Here is a 19,621-nt window from a genome sequence, read left to right on the forward strand (position 1 = left end):
TGGATAATTTTTCTGATGTGTTCTTGGATTACCAGTATTATATTGAGTATTTTTGCATCAATGTTCATAAGGGAGATTGACCTGTAATTCTTTTTAGTTGAGTCTTGTTGTGGTTTGGTTACCAGGATAATTATAGGCTCATAATAAAGAGTTTGGCGATGACCCTTCTGTTTCTGTTGTCTGGGACAATTTGAGCAGTATTGGTATTAGGCCTTTTTTGAATTTCTGATAGAATTCCGCGCTGAAACCATCTGGTCCTGGGCTTTTTTTTGGTGGTGAGACTTTTTTTGGAACAACAAGCTAGTTTATTCAAGCAAGTGGTAAGCCCTATATACTTCCCAACCCTGCCCCAGGGGAGGAGATCCACTGAGCTCACATCTGCTGAGGTAATGTGGTCACTGTCCATAGGTCCACATCATCTCTCTTTTCACTCAGTTGCTGTTGTCGAGGCCCTCTGGCAGACCCAGTTTGACTGTCAGGACATATCCATTGTGTGTGTCCTTACTATCGATCTAGGGTGGCTGTCAGGAAATATCTACTGTGCATCTCCAAATGTCACTCAGCCCATTGAGGCTTAGTTATCCCATTGCTTGCATCTTTGCTTTCTCTTATATGCCTTTTTTTTTCTCTATTTACACTCATCACTAATTACTTTTATTTTCTGCCTTTAGTGGAGGTTCTTTGTCCCTCCTGGTCCCACAGATGCCTTGCCCCAAATAAGCACACAAAGACTTATATTAATTATAAAATTGTTGGTGAATGACTAGGGCGTCTTATTGGCTACCTTTGTCTATTAATCTACATATTTCATGTTGTCTTGGTTTACCAGAAAATGCCTCGCACATCCTATCCTCCTAATCTCCTCATGGTAACCCTCTGTGCCTACCTTTCCTAGAATTCTCCTCATCTCATAGGCCAGCCTGTTTTCCTGCCTCTACTGGCTATAGGAGCAACAGAGTTTTATTCATCTGGTTGCAAGACTTTTGATGACTGCTTCTACTTCCTTAGGGGTTATAGGTCTATTTAAGTTATTTATTTGGTCTAGATTTAATTTTGGGATGTGATACCTATCCAGAAAATTGTTCACTTCCTTTAAATTTTCCAATTTTGTGGAGTACAGGTTTTTGAAGTATGACCTGATGATTTTCTGAATTTCCTCAGTGTCTCTTGTTATGTCTCCCTTTTCATTTCGGATTTTGTTAATTCGTGTATTCTTTTTCTGCCTTCTGGTTATATTTGATAAAGGTTTGTCTATCTTGTTGATTTCCTCAAAGAACCTATACTTTGTTTCATTGATTCTTTGTTTTTATTTTATTATTTCAACCCTCAATTTGATTATTTCCTGGCATCTAATCCTCCTTGGTTAATTTGCTTCTTTTTTGTTCTAGAGCTTTCAGGTGCACCTTTAAGTCACTAGTGTGAAAGTTCTCCAGTTTCTTTATGTAGGCACTTAGCACTATGAGCTTTCTTCTTAGCACTGCTTTCAAAGTGTCCCACAAGTTAAAGTATGTTGAGCATTCATTTTCACTGGATTCTAGGAAGTCTTTAATTTCTTTTGTATTTCTTCTTTGACCCAGGGGTAAGGCAATTGAACATTGCTCATTTCTATGAGTTTGAAAGCTTTCTGCAGTTTGTGTTGTTTATGAATTCTAACTTTAAACCATGTGATCTGATAATATACAGAGGGTTATTCCATGTTTTTTTTTATCTGTTGAGGTTTGCTTTGTTCCCAAGAATGCGCTGGGTTTTAGAGAAGGTTCCATGAGGTGATGAGAAAAAGGTATATTCATTTGGGTTTAGATGGAAAATTCTATAGATGTCTCTTAAGTCCAATTGAGTCATAACTTCAGTTAGTTCCTTTATTTCTCTCTAAAGTTTCTGTATGGTAGTCCTTTCAAGTGATGAGAGTGGGTGTTGAAGAGTTCCCACTGTTAGTGTGTGGGGTTTGCTGTGTGATTTAAGCTTTAGTAATGTTTCTTTTACAAATGTGGGTGCTCTTGTATTTGGGGAATAAATGTTCAGAATTGAGACTTCATCTTGGTGGATTTTTTTCTGTGATGAATATGAAATGCCCTTCTTCATTTCTTTTGATTAATTTTAGTTTGAAGTCTAATTTGTTAGATATTAGGATAGGTACTGAGGTAATGTCTGTCTTTGAAGTTGAGGTATATTTCTTGTATGCAGCAGACAGATGGATTCTGTCTTTGTATCTACTCTGTTAGCCTGTGTCTTTTATGGGTGAATTAAAACAATTGATATTAAGAGATATTAATGACCACTGACAATTAATTCCTGTTATTTTTGGATTTGGTAGTAGTGGTGTTTGTAAAAGGGAACCACACACATCTTGCCTATGTTTTTGTGGGTGTAGCTACTTTCCTCAGGGTGGGATTTTCCTTCCAGTACTCTTTTGGGTTGAATTTGTGGATAGGTATTGTTTAAATCTGGTTTTGTCATGATATATCTTGTTTTTTCCATTAATAATGATTGAACAGTTTTCTGGGTATAGTGGTCTGGGTAGGGATCCTTGGTCCCTTAGTGTCTATAGAACATCTATATAGGACTTTCTGGCTTTCAGTTTCCAGTGAGAAGTCAGGTGTAATTTTGATACATCAGCCTTTATATGCTACTTGGCCTTTTTTCCTTTGCAGCTCTTAATATTCTTTCTTTATTCTGCTTGTTTAATGCTTTGATTATTATGTGGTGAGGGTACTTTTTTGTTTCTTTTTTTAAATTTTTTTGGTCCAGTCTATGTGGTCTTCTGTAAGCTTCATACAGTTTCATAGACATCTCCTTCTTTAGGTTGGGGAAGTTTTCTTCTATGAGTGTAAAATGAGTTCTTAATTGGTCTAGAAAATAAAAGGCTGGAGTCAGATATAGAGGGAAATGCTTATATATCAGAGAGAAAGAGCAAGCCACAGCTTACCTCCTAAGCATCCCCACAAAGAAGGGAAGAGAGTGATTTCCTGTTTGTCCTTGCTTATATCCTGATTTGCCCAGCTATATCACTTCCTGTCTGGCCAATCAGCCAATCAGTATTTTATTCATTAACCAATAGGAGAAACATATATACAGAAGAACATTTCCCGTCATATAAGTTTGATGAATGTTTTCTGTGCCTTTGAGCTGGATTTCTTCGCTTTCTTCTATACCTATTATTCTTAGGTTGGTCTTTTCCTGGATGTATTATGTTAAGAATTTCTTCCATCTAACATCTTCTTTGGTTGATGAATCTGTTTCCTCTATTGTGTCTTCAACACCTGAGATTCTCTCTTTCATCTCTTGTATTCTATTGGTTATGCTTACATCTGTAGTTCTTGATTGTTTACCCAGATTTTCCATTTCTAGCATTTCCTTTTGTGTTTTCTTTATTGCCTCTATTTCAGCTTTCAGGTCTTGAACTGTTTGAACTCTTTCTTTCACCTGTTTGATTGTTTTTTTACTTAGCTTTTCTTGCTTTCTTTAAGGAATTTGATGATTTCCTCCAATTTTTTTGTCTTTTCATCGATTTCTTCCATTTTTTTTGTTTTTTTCTTCCATTTATTTAAGGGAGTTTCTCATTTCTTTAAGGGCCTCTATCATTGTCACAAAGTTACTTTCAAGGTTGTTTGCTTTTGCCTTGTCTGCATTGGATTGTTCAGGTCTTGCTGGTATAGAACCCCTAGTTTCTGGTGGTGTCATATTACTCTTTATATTGTTAAATGTATTCCTGTACTGTTGTCTATCCATTTCTTTCTCCAGTGGGTACAAGTGGGGCCTGTGATTCAGGGTGTCTCTCTTCTCCCAATAGGTGAGACCTATGAGTTAGGTGGTCACTCTTTCTCTTCTGGCAGATGTCGGACCAAGTCTCAAATAGCAGCAGATGTGCTGCCGGATGGTTTCAGGTGTAGGAAGGCTACCCCCAGGTCTCTGGGGTTTTGGTAGGTGGGGATGGGGCATGCCTGGGGCATTTAGGGCCTAACGGTTAAGATGCTCCAGCCAGGGACCCAGGAACTCACCTCTTCTTGTGGGGCCAGGGCAGATATGGTGCAGGATGGTTTGGGGTTGGAGGAGGCTGCCCCTAGGCTTCATTGGGTGGGGATGGGTTTTACAAAGTGCCCAGGGTCATTAGAGCATAGAGGTTCCAATGTGGATTTTTTAGAACATACATATAGTATTATTTTGGATTCCACAGTTTCTTACCCAAGGATAGAAAGCCCATTAGTGATGATTTTCTCTAGCCAACTCAGTTGATCAATAAAATCAAATTGATATTTTATTTTTGTTTGTTTCAAATATCTGTGTCTATCAATTGTGTCTCTTTTACTATCTTTAACTCGAGAATTTTTTTATACTTTATTTTTGTTTATCACATGATTCAGTATTTCTACTGCCCTCGAACTGTAAACATGAACATTTTATCTTAAACAAATCTAGACCTTATTTTCTTAAATAACAATGTGATAATAAAGTGTTTTCCATGCTGGTTACTCTTCAATAAAAATATTTGTGTATTTAACATCTTTTTGAAAATTTTATAAAATATCATTTTAATGCATTCACATTGCAAGAATGCTTAGATTTATCTTTTAAAAACCCTCACCGTCCTTCCTTTGGCTTTTATAAGCCTCATTTTCATTTGAAGTATAAGCTATATGAAGTTCTTTTTGTATTCAGTATTCTTGCTTATTTGTTCATTTGTTTCACCCTTGGTATTCTAGCTTGACAAATATTTTATTTTATACTTTAAATGTATTATTTTACAGTCTGCCTGATCTCTACTTAATGGAAGGAAAGTGAGCCATCAATCTATACCACTCAATGGTAATCAGCAATTTCATTTTCAAGTATTAAGTAGATTCCTGCACCTATGGAAAAAAATGTTTAGCAAAGGTTTAAAAAATCAGAAAATTGTAATTCAAAAATGTGGTTCCCTTCTTGCCAATCTTTCTACCATTATCTCTTAGACACTATTTGATTGTTTGCTATACCGTTTCATTAGACAATTTTTTGTTGCTATAACAAAAACCTGGAGAGCAAGTTAAAGGAAAAAAAGACTTGTTTGAACTCATTTCTATGCTGGTGGTGAGACTGAACATAGTGATGAAAAGTGTAGAGTGAGCTTCTCATTTCCTGGAAGCCAGAAAACAGACAACTCTTCAGATAGGAAGGAGTGGTCGCACAGTATATCCTTCAAAGACACACTACAGAAACCTACTTCCCCCAGCATTGGTCTACCATATAACATTTCTACCACCTTTCAATACCATAATATTTTAAGCCCATCAATGAACTAATTTACTTCTGAAGGAAGAGCATTAGTCATCCACAGTCTCTTCTTAAAATCCCAGTTTCTAAATACTGCTTACATTGGCATCTAAGTCCTTTTTTTTTTTTTTTTACTTTTTATTTATTTTTTTATTTTTTATGGTTTTTTTTATTAATATTTTTTTTATTTTCCATTTTAAATTTAGATAAGAAACAAGGTTGCTTCACAAGTCAGTATGAGGTCCCTCTCCCTTTCCCTCCCCTCCTCCCGTGCCCTCCCCCCATCCCCCCCGTTATCCCTCATTCCCCCAGGGAGGGTGAGGCCCTCCATGGGGGTGTCCATAGTCTGTCATTTCATATAGGGCAGGGCCTAGACCCTTCCCCAAGAGTTCAGGGTGAGAGTGCACCTCACATTGTTCTATGGGAGTCCAGAGACCGTGTGTATACTTGGGATGGGTACTGATCTGCTGTCCAAGGCTCAATAGATTACTTAGGCCTCCTCACTGACACCCAGATTCAGGGGGTCTTGATCAGTCCCATGCTGGATTTCCAGGCTGATGCCTGGGATTCAAGAGTTAACCTTTGTCTGGTCAGCTGTTTCTGGGGGTTCAACCAGCCCAGTCTTAATCCCTTTGATCATCAATCCTCCCTCTCTGATACTGGCTTTCTTGAGTTCAGCTCAGTACTTAACCAGCCAGTAAATGAAGTTTCTGTTTCCCAGACTCTCTGGCAATAGGATTGTAGGCTGGCACTCCCCAGATCTATGTCTAAAATCCATATATGAGAGAGTACATGCCATGTTTCTCTTTTTGTGACTGGGTTACCTCACTCAGGATGGTTTCTTCTAGTGTCATCCATTTGCCTGCGAATCTCATGATTCCATTATTTTTTTCTGCTGAATAGTACTCCATTGTGTAGATGTACCACATTTTCTCTATCCATTCTTCGGGTGAGGGACATCTAGGTTGCTTCCAAGTTCTGGCTATTACAAATAATGCTGCTATGAACATAGTGGAACAGACATCTTTGTTATATGAATGGGCATCTTTTGGATATATGCCTAAGAGTGCAGTTGCTGGGTCTTGTGGTAGGTTTATTCCCATTTTTCTGAGGAATCTCCATACTGCTTTCCAAAGTGGCTGAACCAGTTGGCACTCCCACCAGCAATGGAGGAGTGTCCCCCTTTCACCACATCCTCTCCAGCATAAATTGTCATTGGTGTTTTTGATTTTAGCCATTCTGACAGGAGTGAGATGGTATCTCAGAGTTGCTTTGATTTGCATTTCCCGGATGGCTAAGGATGTTGAGCACTTTCTCAAGTGCCTCTCAGCCATTTTAGACTCCTCTATTGAAAACTCTCTATTTAGTTCTGCAGCCCACTTCTTAATTGGGTCCTTTGCTGTTTTGGAGACTTGCTTCTTGAGTTCTTTGTAAATTTTGGAGATCAACCCTCTGTCAGATGTGGGATTAGTGAATATTTTTTCCCATTCTGTGGGCTGCCTTTTTGTCTTGCTGACTGTGTCCTTTGCCTTACAGAAGCTTCTCAGTTTCAGTAGGTCCCATTTATTAATTGTTGATCTCACTGTCTGTGCTACTGGTGTTATGTTCAGGAAGCTGTCTCCTGTACCAATTCGTTCAAGGGTACCACCCACTTTCTCTTCTAAGAGGTTCAGTGTGGCTGGATTTATGTTGAGGTCTTTGATCCATTTGGACTTAAGTTTTGTGCATGGCGATAAACATGGATCGATCCGCATTTTTCTACATGCCAGTCTCCAATTATGCCAGCACCATTTGTTGAAGATGCTTTCTTTATTCCATTGTATATTTTTAGCTTCTTTGTCAAAGATCAGATGTTCGTACGTGTGTGGGTTAATACCCGGATTTTCAATTCGATTCCATTGGTCTGCCTGTCTATTTTTGTGCCAATACCAAGCTGTTTTTAGGACTATAGCTCTATAATAGAGCTTGAGGTCAGGGATAGTGATGCCTCCGGACGTTGCCTTGTTGAACAGGGTTGTTTTGGCTATCCTGGGTCTTTTGTTTTTCCATACAAAATTGATTATTGTTCTTTCAAGGTCTGTGAAGAATTGTGCTGGGATTTTAATGGGGATAGCATTGAATCTGTAGATTGCTTTTGGCAGGATTGCCATTTTTACTACATTGATCCTACCTATCCAAGAGCATGGGAGATCTTTCCATTTTCTGAGGGCTTCTTTAATTTCTTTCTTTAAAGATTCAAAGTTCTTACGATACAGGTCTTTCACTTGTTTGGTTAGCGTTACCCCAAGGTATTTTATGTTGTTTGTGGCAATTGTAAAGGGTGATGTTTCTCTGATTTCTCTTTCAGCCCTTTTATCATCTGTATATAGTAGGGCTACTGACTTTCTTGAGTCCTTAAGACATGAGTCTTTGTGGGGAGACAGTTCACTGTCAAACTATAGTCAGAATCTTACTCTGTCCTTTATGATTGTTGATATCTTGTTCATAGTCTTTTCTTTCAGTTTATTGAGCTCCATCATGGTAATTAATGAAATATCTTCTACTTCATCAAGACTTATTACTATGCAACCTGTTATTTAATTTATTCATAGTTTCTAAATTATTTATAAATTTTCTACTTGGTTATTTTTCAAAATTTCTTCACTATACTTTCAATTTTTGGTCCAGATGGATTTCTGGGAGAGATTCATGTGGAGGCTTTAATCTGTTTTGACCAGAGATGAATAAGTATCTTACTCTTGCCTTCTGAAGAGCAACTTTATGGTTTTATAATTTTGTCCTGAATATATTATGACTATCTAGTATTTATTTATTGGTACCTAATTTAACTTTCTTTCTATATCTTAGGCTTTGTCTGTATTTTTCTGTGGACATGGTTTATTGAAAGTTAAGTGGTTTGGCCAACAGAAACTGGCAGATAATCCAAGGGAAAAAATAAATTTTCCTTATAGACTGTATTTCATATAATTTCTAATCCCTATAAAATTTCTTATTCTCTTATACTTTATTCTGCATTTTTGTGAATTCTTTACTAGAAATGTGTCACTAATTATTAGTTTAACCTAGAAATAGGAATTAAGGATTACTTTTCTAACCTCTGTGTCATTAACAAGGAACCACCCAGGGCCATGTCTTAAGTAGGTCTTACACCTCAGTTCATAAGGCTGAGTGGCTATCAAAACCCCAGCATCAACTTCTAGAGTGCACACTTTGTTAGACTCTGATTTAACAGTAATCAGGACTTCATCCCAGCCTCATCGCTGAATTCACTGTTTGTAGACCCTTGGGCTACCTCTTGTTGCCTTTAAATAAATATATATTTTAATTTTTGCTATTGTAATCACTTTCAAGAGTTTCCTGTGGGAAGTTATAAAACATCCCAATCAAGAGAAAAGTCTCTTTGTCCCTGAACTTATAGGTTTTTACATATAGTCAGTGATAAGTCTGACATAGCCACTATAATGATTAACTGTCACCTTGACAAAATCTAGAATCACCTGGAATACAGACCTTTGAACATGCCTTGGGGAATGGTCTTGAGTTGGGAAGAACAGCTGCTCAGTGTGGATGGCATTATTCCCTAGGTATGGGATCCTGGACTGTAAAAGAGTGAAGAAATAGAGCTGAGTGCTAGCATAAATACATTAATTACTCTCTTCTCCAGGCTGTAGATGTGGAGTGAACAGCTCCCTCAATCTCCTGATGTCATGATTTCTGTTGATTGACAATAACATGAAGTTGTGTGCTAAAATAAACCCTTTCTTCTTAAGGTGACTTATCAGAGTAGTTTACCATAGCAACAGGAAAACAAACTAAGATAGTTTTCATGTTCACATATTGGAGTTTTGTGAGGTTTCAATTAGTCAAGGAACAAATCTATGTGCCAACTACTAGGAACAGTGGATGCATAGGACAAAAGAGTTAGTGTGGGAAGACTTGGTGCTTCCTCCTAAGTTCATGTTCATTGTATTACACTATGGTCTACCTTAGGGTTTAAGTCAGAAACAGTGTGAGTTTTAGGAAAAGACAGATCTATTTCCTAAATAGAGATGGAAGATAAAGACTTATTTGTTGTGTATCAAGGCAGAATTCACTTCAAATAATAAGGTAAGTGAAAGCTAAATCAATCGGGTGGATAGGTTTTGGAAAATAATAAGAATTGGTCTGAAGCTTTTTGGCAAGATGTATCCACTGGTAAGCATTAGCTGGACAGTTATTTCAGATGAGAGGCAAGAACATCACAATTCACCACAAGACCCTTGTGTCCCAATATAGTCCCTTACCATAGTTCAGAGGTTATTTGTCAATTGGATATTAAAATGATTAAAAATATTTACTCTTTCCACAAGAGCAGGTAGATTTTTTTATATTCAGATACTTAAGATTAAGTAGAAAATGAGCACAATTATAAAACCTATCCAGTATAATTCACCTGTGTGAGGGAAATAATCTGTTGCATAGTTTCCACAATATGTACCATCTAGGAAATCAAACTCAAGACATGTTAAACACAATATCCAGCCAGAAGTCAATCTCTTACTCCTACACCAGGAAGTACTGGATACAAACGATTTTTAGGCTTTCATTATTTGGAAGTTGGATTCAAAAGTACTACAGAGATGCAAATGCACAATTGTGTTCTGTCAGGAGAGAATGAAAGCTCCATTGAAGAGAGGAATGGAGTAATTAGAAAGCAGAGGCATAGGTGTGGTTAGCAGTTAACAGGTGATAAGGATTGCAGCAGCTACTCTACCAGAAGTAGTCAGTGTGTAACACTTCATGGGCTAGTACTCAGTGAGGTGAAGTCTTGCTTTTCAAAAGCAGCTTGTCCAAGTATTTGGATAGATGCCATAGGATACCCTCACACTGTTTCCATGGTACCTACCTCATTTACACTCAGAGAAGCAAAGTTCTTCAGAACCAAGCAACAGGTTTTCAATCACAGCTCAACCAGGCTTAGGGAATATAACTGCTCTGTTGGTTAATTTTTGTTAATTTGATATAGATTATAATCATTTGAGAAAAGGGGACCTCAACTGAGGAATTGCCTTCATCAGACTGACCTGTAGAAATATCTGTGGAACATTATCTTGATTAACGATTGATGTGAATGGGTCCAGTTCAGGGGCAGGAGGTCCTGGGTTATAGGAAAGCCATTTGAGCAATCCATGGAAAACAAGCCAGTAGACAGCTCTGCTCCATGGTCTCTGCTTCAGTTCTTCCCTCCACACATTTCAACCTTGTGTTTCTGCCTTGGCATTTCAACCTTGTGTTTCTGTCTAGATGATAGACTGTAAATTTTTGGTCATGACATTCATCACAGCAACAGAAACCCATTTGGAATACTAGGATAAGCTACAGACTTTGATCTTGTCATGTATAGAATGTTGATGCTTAGGGCCAGCTTAAGGTGATCCTCACTCTGTAGATTAAGTATAAGCAAACCCCACTAGAACAATTCTGAGAATGAGTACTTCATAAAATTGTCCTCGACAAACTGCCCACCTATCCCTTGTATACCAGCTAGGATCTGAAGATGGTTGTATCTATCTCAGAGCATTGAGATGAGCGTGAAATGAAACCATACAGAGAAGGTAATTAGCAGAATGCCTGCTGCATAAGAATTGTGATGTTGAGAGTACTGCAAAAAAAAAAAAATACATCTTTTGCACCTCTCTTATCTCATCCTCAGAACATGTTGGTCACACCAGGCTATGGAGAGGTGACCCAGGAGGACTGTTAGAAGTTTCAAGGCTTTTGAATGGAAAGAAGAATCCTGTGAAAAATGTATCTCTGTTCTTCTGAGAGTAAAGATGAAGAATCTTGTGCTGTGTGGCCATTGGTTCTTTTAAACAGTAATGTAATGTGTATCCTATTCTCTAGAAGTGGGATCTTTTCTCATATAATTTTAAATAGCAGTAACCTTCTATGGCAAACATCATTTACTCCTACATGGAAAGCAACCTTCCTCTTCTAATACCTTCTGGGAGAATTCCTCTAATGACATAAGCTGGTCCTTCACTCCTCTGAAGCTGTGGCAAGGGCATAGAATAACCCAGACCAGTAGGAATAGATAATTTTATTTCTCAATAAATAGAGTCACATATGATGACCAGTGTCAAATAGCCAGTCCACAGTTCTGGAAAATGCCTATTAAGCACAGCATCTATGCCATCAGGTAGCATCACTGCTACAGTTTCATATAGTTTGCCTCCAACCTTTCCCAAACTCATCAGGAGCTAAATACTCAAAGTTAAATGCTGGTGGTATTCAAAGGATGAAAAGTGAATCCTACTCTTGAGAGAGCCAGCTTTTGTGAAGGGATGAGGTCATTAAGGTAGATTCTTATGATGCAGTCCTGGTGACTTTATAGGAAGAGTGACACAGACCAGAAAGATACAGACACACATGCTTCCTCTGCTTTATCATGTGCTGTCTCAGAACTCTGCCAGCAGGAAGACCATCACCATCATAACGAAGTCTGTGACAGTACCATGCCCTTGACCTTTCAAAGTGTGAGCTAAAATTGGCCTCTGCAAAAAAAAATGTTAGCCTACGTCAGAGATTTGTTATAGGAATGAAAATGGGCCTATTAGTCACACTGGGAATGTTTGGAAGGTTGGAATTTCTGAGCTGGAGGCTCAAGCATTCTTTGAGACAGAGTCTTGCTATGTTGTTCAGATTGGGCTAGAATGTGGAATCCTCCCACTTTAGTTTCCCAAGTAGTGGAATCACATCCTAATGCCATCAGACTTGATCTGGAAACTAATTTGGAAGTTAATTATTCATCGCTACAAATTAAAGTTGAGTTAGGAGTTTGTTGTTTAAAAGATCACTTCATTCTGTTATCTAGTAAAGTTACAACATTTTGTAGCTCCTGAAGGATGAAGACAGCTACAGGAAGCTAACCAGGTCTAGAGATGCCATGAATGGAGGAGGAAGTCATTAGCTTGGGATGGGATCCAGCTCTGGGTCTGCCTGCTCTGCCTGCTTCTGCCTGTGAGTGACTAGTTTGGTCTTGGTGTCATTGATCCCATATGAAGTCTCTCAATTGGGCTGTCAGAGAGCATAAGTAGGTAGCTTTTGGCAACAGCATCAAACAAGTACCGGAGTGCTCTTCTGCAGAAGCACTTACTTCAGCAATCATGGAACACCTGGAAAATGACCACATGAGAACTGATGCCCATCAGCAGAATGGTGCATCATTTGCAGTGTGAAGGAGTGCTGTGGAAGGCTTTCCTCGGGGGACATGGCACACACACACACACACACACACACACACGCACACACGCACACAAGCACACGCGCATGCATGCATGCACACGCTCACACACATGCATGTACACACAAACACACACACACAGAAGCGCACACACATGCACGCACACACGCTCACACACATGCGCGCGTGCACACACACACACACAATCTACTCAGCAGATCAAAGTCCAATCTGGTGCACTGGTGAGTTTCTTTGTGTTTCTTAGAGAATTACAGGTGAAAGGTTACTTGAAAGATCAGAGAGGACTTTTGAGTCACACCACTGAAAAGTCCAGCATTACATGGGAAATGGGACAGCCCGCATCCCAGGAGCTCTCTGAATGACCTGCAGGTCAGAGACCTTCTCCTGGCAGCTCTGCTAGGAAGTTTCTCCCTGCAGCAGTTGTTTACTGCTTCTCTAGCTTTGGGGTGGGGACACTGTAAATATTCCAAATTTCAGCTCTTCAAAACAAAGGAAACTTGTTTACTTTCTGAGTCTCATGTGCCTCTCTACTCCTTCCTAGAGGGAGTGTTTCAATTTACAACATGGAGAGATGAGAGAAAACAATTCATAAGGCCTGTGCTAAGTGAGTTCAGTGAGAGAAGGTAACAAGGAAGAATTTAAAAAAACAAAAACAAAACCAGCAACAACAAAGAAACACAAAGTATTTGACCCAGAAGGATTATGCTTAGTGTTCTCCAGTCCAAATCATACTTTAGAGATCTGCAAATATTTTATATTTAGGGCCTGATAGCAAATATTTTCTGTTTTGTCAGCCATTGTACTCTCTTATAAACATTCAATTCTGCCACTATAGTGTGAAACCAAACATGAACCACATACACATTTGATAGCAAATATTTTCTGTTTTGTCAGCCATTGTACTCTCTAATAAACATTCAATTCTGCCACTATAGTGTGAAACCAAACATGAACCACATAGACATGGCTGTGTTGCAATAAAACTTTATTAACAAAAATAGATGATAGTCCAGTTTGGTCTGCAGAGGGTAGTGTGACAACGTATGCTCTAGGGTGTTAGGAAGACAGAGATGTAGCATCCCCTCTGTGCTGCACACTGTCCATATCATGGGACTATAAAGAAGGAAAAGTCCTGAGCCCTGCTTCTAAGATTTTATAGTTTCTTTCTTCCATTTCCTTTTATTTTGTTACATTCACGATCACCGCTTGTTCTCCACATTGAGTGTCATTAAAGGGCTAGACTCTGTTTTGGAGCTTTATTGGAATTATCATTAAACTTCAGACAGAACTTCAACAAGGCTACTGCTGTCTCCATTGTTTAAAGAGATAAAAGCTCTAGCTTGTCTGATGTTCTGGAGCTCAGACATCCTGAAACTACAGTGTGACATTGCTCTTCTTATTGGAAAGTAATAATCATTCTGTGAGGGACTTTGGATTTGGGAGATGAAATCCAGAGATAATCTTTTTGTTCTTCAGAGGCACTGTCTCAAAGCCTGGTTCTACCTGGCTCTACTCACTCTGTATCTTATGTTGGGTTAAGATTCAAAGTGATACTCCTGCCTCAGCCTTCCACCATAGACAGACAGACAGACAGACAGACAGACAGACAGACAGATAGATAGATAGATAGATAGATAGATCATGGAAGTACTTAAGTAATGAGGTCAATGATAATTAAGTGAGTTAACAGTTGCATTTCCTACTTAACACACTGTACACATGTGAAAAACTCAACTCAGACTCACCTATCTGTTCATCGCCATAGCAATTTGAGGAACAGGTGGACCATGGAGTGATGGATCAGATCCCAACCAGAGCTATTTAGGAAGAAAACTAAAACAGACCTTTTTTCTATAGGCTACACATTATTAGTTTTTTCTGCTCCCCACATTGCCATGGGGAGAACTGTGGAGTGAGCAGAATTGATCTAGAGGTCAGGAGCTCAGTGCACAAATCTTGGAAATAAGGAGGAACAGAATTCAACCTTTTGGTTTGAGGCAGACAATCCTGACCTCCTTGTTCTGTACAGTTACTCAATATGAAGGAAGCATAAGAATTGAATGAGGAAGGTGGCAGAAAGGGGCCATGGGGAAGATCTCAGAGTTAGTGAATTAGGGCAAGGAGCTATGCTGGCTGTTTGAACAGAGGACAGATGCAAGCTAAAAAGGACCAATGAGAATTTGTTCAGGAAGAGACTGGGATTCAGTGACTACAACGTTCTCCCAGGTTGGTTTGCTGGAGGTTGTAGGGTGAGGGCAGGTCTAAATAGGATGGATGAGGGGAAGGAGAGACTCACAGACACATTCTGGAGCTCCTCTGTGGAGCTTAGCCATGGCACAGGCTTTGCCTTCAATCAGAAGCGAGTGGGAGCTAATGACCTCTGACTGTGCACACAAACATTCCCCTGTCCAGCCCCATGTAAGTTAGCATCTGTTAATGAGATTTCACTGAGGGTTGTAAGAGATCATTAAAAAACAGTTGCTACAAATCCAATGTTAGGTTTTAAGAAGATAGCAGGGATGAGCATTTACGGCTCAATGTTAACCAAAGCCTGTGATGAGCTAAGCTGCCACTGTGAACCTGCAGGTCCTATAGAGGGCAGGGAGTGCTTCTCTTGAGTAAGCTTTATCTTTTGTTTCCATTTGAGTCTTATTGCCTGTTAGTGTATATGTTTAAGGTCATGTATATGTCTGTGCATGCGTGTACGTGAATTCACATGCATGTGTACATGTGGAGGCCACAGTTCAACATTGGATGTCTTCCTCACTTGCTTCACCACCTTAGTTTTTGAGACAGGGTTTCTAATGGAATCTAGAGCTTACTGATTTGGCAAGACCAGCTGGTCATCAAGACCCAGGCAGCTTCCTGTTTTTTCCACTTCTGAATTTCTGGGATTAAAAGGAGCATGCTACTTCAGCTGGCTTTTTGCCTAGGTGGCAGGGATTAAACTCAGGGCCTCCTGCTTGTGTGTCATGCACTTTATTGACTATTCCTTCCTACCAACCCCTTAACAAAAATATTTCTTGAATGTTCTCTTCATTACAAGAATGTTGCTACCCATTAGAGAATGGTGGCAAAAGTGATCTTATTAATAAGAATAATAATTAGATGTTTATTGAAGATGTGACATGTCTTAGAAATTGATAAGAATTTTGCAAAAACATTTTCTTTAATCCTATAACTATAAGGTAGCATCAGCCTTATTTTTCACATAATAGTTTTGAGATGGAGCAACAAAACCTAGATCCTTTGATTCTTACCATGTAATGGCCTGTCTTAATTCCTTTGCCTATTGCTGTCATATATACTCTCATAAAATCAACTCCAACGAAAAGGGGTTAATTTCAGTTCACAGTTCAGAGGCAGAGTCCATCATGGTGAGGAAGACAAGGCAATGGGGGCTGGAAGCAGTTGGTCACAGCACATCCAAACTGGGTGATAGGGGATGTATATATGTTTCTCTCATTGGCCAATAGAGGCAGAAAGATGGGCAGGCCTACGAGATGAGGAGAAATCTGGGAAAGGTAGGCAGAGAGAAACCTCGAGTGATTCCATGTAGCCAAGGAAAAAGTAATAGGTCCAGACCCTTCTCCGTTAAGCCAAGACCACATAGAAATACACAGATTAATAGAAATAGGTTAATAATTAAGACAGAGCTAGCCAATAAGCCCTAGCCATTGGCCAAGAGTTTAATAATATAGCTTCTGTGTTCTTATTTGGGGTCAAGGGCAGCGGGACCTGGCAGGACAAGAAAATGCCAGCAACAAGGCAGCTGATCGTACTGAATGTTTTGTGCTCAGATAGCTGTCTCCTTTTTATACAATCTAGGACTCCAGCTCAAGAAATGGTGGGTCTTCCCACTTAATTAATCTAATCCCAGTCACAGGGAGGCCCAGATATCTGTTTTAGAAGTGATTCTAGATTTCATCAAGTTAACAATTAAGAATAACCATCTCTCTTATCTCTTAGAGCTGTGTTCTTTTCTAATGAGGGACACAAAGGGAGTGGATTCAGAGGGCAAAGGAGGAGAAGGGAGTGAGGGGAGGGGAGAAGAAATTGGGATGAGTAAATGGAGAGGATATATCGTATGAGAAGAGAATCTAGTTTCAATGAAAGGGGGGAAAAGAGATTAACCTTCTCATAGTCCAAGTGCGTAGTCAAACCAATATTATATCTTAGGTTAAATCTGGAAATTTGCATCATTCGTGCCTCACATTTACTACAGGCTCTTAATGTACCAGGTGCTGTTGCTCACTTTCTTTCCAGATGAGATTTATCTTTCCTTCGTTCTTTCTTTGTTTCTTCTTTCCTTCTTTCTTTCGTTCTTTCCTTCCTTCCTTCTTTCTTTCTGTTTTGCATATAACACCATGAGTTTGTAATGGCCATTTTCCCAGAGAATACTTACAAGAAACTTGTTTAATATTAAACAGCTATTCAGAAGAGAAGTAGATGCAAATATAAATGCCAAGTATCTAACCAATAAACTATTCATGTGTACAAGTCTTAGCAAAAAATACTCATCTGAGAATGTCATACTATGGATACACCAATCAGATTTGCAAAGCAGTGGGTAGCAGGTTAGGAGTATGTCTGATGTCCCACAATAGCTTCACGTTGGTCTGTATTGTTCCCTCTAATTTCAGAGATTAAAACACTGACTGTCAGAAAATAAACTGTTAATAAATATTTGTTGTAAACATGTTAAACTATTTAGTTACCATTATTGTTACTGAGGAAGAGACGAAGACCCATCTTAAATCCAAATGCCTGAAGAACCCCAGACAAGAACAAAGAGTATGGGGTGTGCTGGAAAGAGAAGTCCCCTGGCTTTCATCATGAGTTAGAAAAGATGATGCCCTGCAAATCACAGTCCCTATCATAAGATAGTTGTCTAGAAATATCTAAGGGAAAGAGGTGCATGCAGAGGAGATGGTTAGTGTGCAGGCCAACACTATCCTATCTATGTAGGTAGAAACCTGGGATAGAATAACTTTATACCAAGGGTGATTTTTTCTATCATTTGAAGAAGATCATCATTAAGAAAGGGGGACATACTAGGTGGTAGTGATGCGTGCCTTTAGTTCCAGCATTCAGAAGACAAAGGCTGGTGGATCTTTGTGAGTTTGAAGCCAACCTGGTCTACAAGAGAGATTTACAGAACAGATATGGCTACACAGAGAAACTCCGTCCCAAAAAACAAACAAAAAAGAAAGGAAGGAAGGAAGAAAGGAGAGAGAGAGAGAGAGAGAGAGAGAGAGAGAGAGAGAGAGAGGATGCCTTGGGAAATTGAGAGGTTAACTCTGACCATGGAGAAGAGTTTCAAAAATTGGTTGTTATCAACAGATTGTATAGTTCTATTTCAGGACTCAGCTGCACAAGAAACAACTTGAATGAATGCTCCAGAGGAAGGATGCATTAAAATTGTACAAACTTGCCAAGGGTCACAGTGTAAGGGGGAGGGGGAGTCAGGTGTGGTCCCTGAGGTCTGATTCGCAAGCCTGTGTTATTAACCATCACTTCTCAGTGCTTCCTGATGGCTTCTGACTTCCATTCTGTTTCTCACTTGAGTGTCTCTGTGATTGTGCTCTGGATATTTGCTACAATTTTCATCTCCTAATCAAGCAAGATCATCATTTTTGCATATTTTGCTGTTATTGCCTCTGTTGCTGTTGTATGTATATGTGTATGTATGTATATTGATTTCCTATCTCTGGCACTCTAGTTCTGAGATTGGAAGTATGCACCATCATATGTGGATTCTGTTACGTGGCTTCTAGGGCTTGAACTCAGGTCCTTGAGCTTGCAAGGCAAGATCTTCATGAATTGAGTCATTCATTTTGCAGTATTTTAAGAGTCACACAGTCTTCTCTTGGGACATCACATCTGTCTCTCATCTCCTATAAGTCAGCACATGTTTTTCTTCAGAGTCTCACTTGTAATTCTCCTACTTGTTTCCCTTTTTATTACCCAATTAATTGCACTTTGGTCCAATGGGGTCCTTTAGGGAAGGGTGGATCACTTTTACCTTGGTATCCCCAAAACACAAAACACATCGCTCCCAACACAATATAGCATGGTATCAATAACACTTGTAAATTATTTTTCGAGACAGTGTTTCTCTGTATTGCTTTGGAGCCTGTCTTGGAACTCCCTCTGTAGAGCAGGCTGACTTGGCACTCATAGCAATCCACCTGCCTCTGCCTCCCAAGTGCTGGGATTAAGGACACGTACCACCAATGCCCGGCAACACTTGTTAATTTTAAACAACAAAGAAGCAAGATGTATTTCTCTCTATTACCTCAAAACTGGTCTTTGGAGAGTCCTTCGTTGATAGACTCCATGTTTACATAAAATTGAAAGGAGAATTTAAAAGCATGTTTTGGTGAAAAAAGAGATGTTCAGGGAAGAGTGTGTGCGCACACGCACGCTTTTCTTCAGAGCCTCACTTTCCTTTTTATCACCCAATAACATAGTAAGTCCAAGGCTAGCTCAGGCAACAGAGTGAGACCCTGTTTCAAGAAAAGAAAGAGCAGAGTGATGGTCCTAAATCTTAGATATTTGCCTAGCAGTTTTGCTAAGTTAAAACAAAGAACAGGGTCTTAGAAGTTGAAATGTATGCAAATAGTAGGTCAAAAACTAGGGAGGAGAGAGCTGTGACTAGACAGAGATCCAACGATCTTCACACAGGTTTCCCTCACCCTATGGCTGAATGCTACCTCATCTCTGTATCACATAAAGGTTGTGTAAAGAAATATCAGGACACTGGAGAGTACACATCCCCCCATCCTAGGTGGGGATGGAAGCATGGAGGTTCTGATCTGTCTGAATGGGAGAATCCTTGCTGAACACAGGCACTCTACAATGACAGTAGTTGGGCCAAGTAGCCCAATGAAAGCTTCAAAACAAACCCCAGAAGGACCAAGCTGCCACCCACTGACTGAAATGACTTGAAGAACAAGCACCAACACGTTTGGAAGGAAAGCTCTCTGAAGGAAGATTGTGATGTTTCCAAAGGTACATGGCTGTCAGCATTTATCAACTGCACATTAATACTATTTCATTTATTGAATATTTTTGTGTACCTATAAAACTAAATATTGGAGAAGGCACTCCTCAAGCAGGGTAAGCAGA

The sequence above is a fragment of the Mesocricetus auratus genome, unplaced genomic scaffold (genome assembly GCF_017639785.1).
Source record: "Mesocricetus auratus isolate SY011 unplaced genomic scaffold, BCM_Maur_2.0 Super-Scaffold_100041, whole genome shotgun sequence".
NCBI classification, from domain to species: Eukaryota; Metazoa; Chordata; class Mammalia; order Rodentia; family Cricetidae; genus Mesocricetus; species Mesocricetus auratus.